This window comes from Etheostoma cragini, chromosome 10 (genome assembly GCF_013103735.1).
Source record: "Etheostoma cragini isolate CJK2018 chromosome 10, CSU_Ecrag_1.0, whole genome shotgun sequence".
In the NCBI taxonomy this organism is placed as follows: domain Eukaryota; kingdom Metazoa; phylum Chordata; class Actinopteri; order Perciformes; family Percidae; genus Etheostoma; species Etheostoma cragini.
This window is the reverse complement of record NC_048416.1, coordinates 28,239,658-28,245,316: the sequence shown is the minus strand read 5'-3', so window position 1 is coordinate 28,245,316 and position 5,659 is coordinate 28,239,658. Positions and strand designations below refer to the sequence as shown.

Sequence of the window (5,659 nt, the reverse complement as noted above, 5' to 3'; positions counted from 1 at the left end):
GGATGGCCGTAGTGCCTATCTTACCTATGGGCCAGTAACCAGTGGGGATTTATATTTGCTTATAATATGTTGGATTCATGTTAAGACTCTAAATTTTTGAAAACAACTTTAATGTTTCTAAATTGATAATTTGGAGACCCCCCCAGCACCAACAAAGTGGTTGGTCCAGCACTTTGTGTCCATACTAAACTAAATTAGACGGCTATTGAATAGTAGGGGGGGGGGGATCACCAGATGCCTCCCAACACAAAATCATCACGATACTTACGCCACGATATGATATTATGATTATTTCAAACATATTGCAATTCTCTGTGATATATTGCAATTTATAACCTTTTTTCCAACTTCAAACTTTTCCCAATTTCCAATGACGTCCCCAAAAGGAAACTTATCAACATCTTTTTCATCTAAAAAGAAACATTTCTCTGTTTGTTCATATTAGTAAACACACATGTTCATGCTCCCCAGATGATGAATCCAACTGATGTTGGTGGTCCCATAATTTTCCATTTAACGCCACCTTGATGTTGCCTTTTATTTTTCAGTTAAATGTCTTGTTAACCTTTGGATGGATTGCCATTAAATGTGGTTGGAACTTGTTTGTGGCACACAGAAAATATATTGTTGTTGTAGTAGTCAAGCCCTTATTTTGTACAAATACAAATGTACGAATGTTTCTGCAGCAGTATCCGTGGGTTAATGTACATTAGACAGATGGCGCATGGCGTGCACGGCCGTATCTCACACCATCTACATGATGACCCATGTGGGTGGGAACTAGGGAATAATGAAATGGATATATCAAGTCAGTCAGTTTTATCGGTGTAGATGCTCCATGTCGGACACACAGCAACGGCACTCATGATCCATCCATCCATCAGCTCAGTAAAAAAACAAGAAGAACATCAAAATAGAAACACTGTGCAACCAACCAGGGCTTTAAATTCTTATCTCCGAGTGAAATGAATCAACCAGATCCACATAAAATGACTTTAAGGCTTAAGCTTGTTTGAAAGATATTTAAACACCTTTGCATATTTGTCATTGTTTCCTACATTTTGACATTTGTCTTTCACAACATGACTCTAGCAAACTTAAGGCTATTAGATTAAACCCCAATGTTGTATGTATGGCATCGGTGCGTCGCCATGCATCGGTGCATCGCCATGCATCGGTGCATTGACAGACCGTTAATTATAGGCCACTGCCGTTGCTTGTTGTGAGGGACCAAGCAGTCAAGCAAGAGGAGTCACAAGAGAAGTCCAAAAGTAAGGATTTTTATTACCCAAAAATAGTTACAACAAAATGAAGATAAAGTTTTGGGAGCTTAAAAGAGGTCAAATAAACAAACAGTTACTAAGGCTCTGAACATAAGAGACTCAAAAAATACAACTGACCTAACAAAGAAACTATATATCTATAATATATATATATATATTTTGTTTCTTTGTTAGCAGGTCAGTTGTATATATATATATATATATAATTAATAATAGCAGACCTACTAGATTCCTCCCGGGTGTGGACTCCAACACTAATAAGCTCAAAAGAAAACTGGTTATATAACAGAATGACCATCCGAATGTAACTAATAGTGCGCGCTTGCTAAAAGATGCTTCTGTATAAATCAAATAAAGTATGATGTATGTGAAATGAAACAAGTGTCCTGTAAGTTATTGGTAACTGAATAAACGGTTGCATCAAATGAAGGTATATAAACAAAAGCATTTAAACTAAACCTAAGGAAAAACGTAAGTGCATGAGGTTACCGCTCTTAAACTGGCTGTGTGGCCATGGCTGTGGCCATCACACTTGTTGATTTTCCAGTTGCGTCTTTTTTTATATGTTTTTCCCCAAACCGTGCAAGCCTACCCTGGAACCAGGTCTAACAAGACACTGATCTGTCTATTTCCTTTAATTATTATTAAAATAATGTAATCAGGAACTCAATCAAAGGACTCGATGTGGCCTCGGCCTCTCGAGGAATCTCTTCCCACTTATAAATCTATCAGTATAGATTTCCTTCACATGTTCACAGCGTACTGTAGCACTGGGAAGGTGTGCAACTAGAAGGTTATGCTTCAGTGAGCAAGCACAGGGTGGAAGAAGAAGTCGGCGAGGTCTAATACATATGTATAAATGTAAGAGGATGTCTTAGAGAAGTGCTGTTAACAACACGCCTGCGGTGTAGATTGCCCTCAAGACACTTGGAACACAAACTTAACAGGATGAATAAAAAATATTCGTTGTTTGCATTTAATCTTATCAGTCTCATTAATGTTTGACAACTGACAAACCATGCAGCCTACATACTCTTTTTATATACATACATACACACACATTGTGTCAGTAGAATATGTTACAGTCAGAATCTGCTGTTTGACTTCATTATTTTGAAAAATACAGCTAAAAACAAGGGAACACACAGCCTGCAAATGGGGATGTGTTTTCTTTTTGCTTCATAAGACAAGAAACATTTTTTGTTTTTGTGAATCCATAAATATCTTCTATTTTGATATTTCCTGCCCTGGTTCCCTTTCATCCGCAGGACGCTGACGTCAGGTTTTAATGAGCGTCTCCGTGGTTATCATCATTAGCACTAATGCTTGTTATTTGTTGTTGTGCATTAAGACTCGTTAACAGCGTTAAACTCAAGCGGGAGCAGACATGAGTGTTCATTTTGAACAAGGTCGGAGGTTTATATGTGGGAAGAGAGTACCAGTAGGCATATATTTTCACAGTATATATATATATATATATATATATATATATATATATATATATATATATATACACTAAACCTTAACAACGTTTGTTTGTCCTAGAAGTAGCTTTTTGCTCGTACATCAGGGAAACAAGCAGGAGAATGCTCTTGTTTTGTTTCAGAATGATATGTTTCTGCTCTTTGTTGGTAAAAATCCTCAGAGCAGTGATCTCCGGACAAGTTACTCAGGGTTGGGTTTGTACTGAACTAGAGGAAATTGGCTTTGGTATGTGAAACATACACACTGACAAAAAGAAAGCAGAAATTTACAAGAACTTACAGGTAAAAAGTATCTCTGATCAGATGCTCAGACAATCTCTCCGACCAAGAGTCCTACACGTGAGGTAGGGTGTAGAGCACGGTGCAGGTAGCCCGGCTCCGCCCTCCTACATACTTCAGTACTCCCTTCAGTACTCGGTCTGGGTTTGCGGTATATTGTTGGGTTTTCTCCGTCCAATCAGCGAACAGAGGAAGTGGCTGAGAACGATGGTGCTCGTTTGAGTTGTAGTTCTGCAATGGCGGTGGAGGAAGATGCGAGGGAAGCCGTTCGGTTCGCTGTGGCAACGCTGCCAAGTATCCAGAAGTTAAAGCCTGAGCAGGACTCAGGCTTTAACAAGACTCATCAACGATCTTTGATGAGTCTTGTTGGGGGCCATGATGTTGTGGCCCTCCTTCCCACGGGGTTCGGGAAAAGTTGGATTTTTCAGCTTGCTCCGTCAGTGGTGAAGGAGTTAGCTAGTAAGCTAATGCTGGCGATGCTAAACCGACTTTACGACCAAGGAAGCCCACCTTCAAGGAAGTTAACACTTGTTAATGGAGAGAGGCCAGACTCTCTGAACTAATGAAATGGATAAGAGTCTGGTAGGACCGGGTCAATGGACCAGAGTCTGGTAAGACCGGGCCAATGGACCAGAGTCTGGCAGGACCGGGCTAATGGATTAGAGTCTGGTAGGACCGGGCCAATGGACCAGGGTCTGATGATAGCCCCCCTGATCTACTAGTAGGCCCTTTCTCATCCATTTAAATGAGGCTGATAACCACTGATAATCTCCATTAAATGGAGTAATTACCACTGCTGTCCCAAATGATTATTTTTTACATTACTTCCTATGCAGACAAATCGTCCCAGCACTAGTAGCTACTCTCCAAATTTCAAGCTTTAGTGTTTAATTCTCTTTTTATTGTTTTTGTCTCACTAACTCTGTCTTCTCAGACTCAGCGGCTCCCTCCTGCTCTGCATTACCTGCTGATTCCTTCCAACCCATCTCTCACCTGCCCCTCGTCACCTAATCAGCCCCTCAGTATATGTACCGGTCCATTCCCTCACTTCATTATAGAGCTGGATTCTGATCCTACCTCCTTATGGTTTGACCTGCCTAGTTGGACTTTTCCCCTTTTGCGTTCTACATTCTGCATTTGCTATGTTGGTCGACTACCTGTTTGATCTCCCCTTGTTAACTGTTTTCTGGGTTGTGCCATTTGGTTTCTTGCTTGCTATATGTTGTGAAACTTGGCAGGTAACATTCAAAATGGGTGGTCTAAAGCTTATTCGCCACCAGCTGGTCGGCTCTACGTAGTATTTTAAGAGTGATTTCACACCTAACGTGTTCAAAACCAAACGGGAAACCACACCAGAATTAGTCTGAACCACGCCAGTTAGTGTAGAAGCTGTCAGGTGTGACCCAGACAACTAGATGGGGACCTAATGTGAGCATATCTTCACACACACACTACCAGTCAAATGTTTGGATTCACTTACAAATTTCCCTTCCACTCCATTTTGGACAGAAACCCAACTAATCTGAGTAGGGGGTTGATCTTTAATGCAATTTAATCGTTAATGTCAGACTGGACGTGCTGCGATGATAGCTCAGTTCACAAGGACCAGACACACACATCACTTTGGTCTGGTCAATGGAACATTTGGCAACATAAAGGTTAAAAAAAAACTAACTAGAAAAGGATTGGAGAACCCTTTTGCAATTATTTAAGCACATCATGTAATCTGAAAACTGCTGCCATGGTTAAAAAAACCAATGCAGCTGATCTCAGCTGCTCTTCTGTCTACAAGGGACTGCAAAGGGAAATTTCTAAGTGACCCCAAACTTCTGAACAGTAGTATACTGTATATCACTCAATCCCATAATAACTACATTTCTATTTCTATTATATCTTGAAACTTAGTAAATTGGTTCCTTTGAGTATTTTTAAGCTGAATATGAGAAGCTTTGAGTTGGACTCCCTCACATGTCAATGTTTTAATTGAGGTTTCATTGTAAGTGCATATTTGGTTTTCATGTGTGTCTTTGTACGTATGTAATGATGTGATGTAATTTTGATGCCAATCTTGGCCAGGTCTCACTTGCAAAAGGGATTTTCAATCTCAATGGGCATTACCTGGTTAAATAAAGGATAAATAAAAAAAATTTTGCTTCCAAAAGGTAGATAACCTCATTACAGTAGAGCTGCATGATTTCATAAACGCTTATCTATGACGTCAATTCATGAATTGTGTCTTAATCATCATATTCACTTCACTGTTCGACTGTAATGTACTGGTACTTTAGACCAATGGTTGTCAACCTGAGGGTCAAGGGTTGGGGAGAAACAAGGAAATAACATATTCTAGACTGGGGAATGGGTTTTACTAGGGGTGATCCGAGTATCCGGCTGAAACGAGTATCCGGTACGGATAAAGCACTTTTGCCGAGTAGAAGTATTTTACGAGTAATATGAGTCAATATCCGTGCTCGGATTGAATAAAACTCCTCAACTGGCCGCGCAGCGTTCTGTGATAATCACAACGCCCCCCCGCCTACAAACACAACATGGAGAAATGCGCTACCTCGGCTTCTCTCTCTCTCTCTCTCTCTCTCTCTCTCTCTCTCTCTC

At 40.3% G+C, this 5,659-nt stretch overlaps 1 long non-coding RNA gene across 1 annotated transcript in view; it reads right to left on the bottom strand.

Moving 5' to 3' along the window:
* The window catches only part of LOC117952320, a 10,295-nt gene continuing 4,636 nt past the window's right edge, over window positions 1-5,659 (bottom strand). Inside the window, exons 3-4 of the long non-coding RNA XR_004658382.1 lie at window positions 4,669-4,674; window positions 1-88 (exon numbers count right to left, since the gene is read on the bottom strand). This is a non-coding gene — a long non-coding RNA (uncharacterized LOC117952320). The remainder of the gene's footprint in view (window positions 89-4,668; window positions 4,675-5,659) is intronic.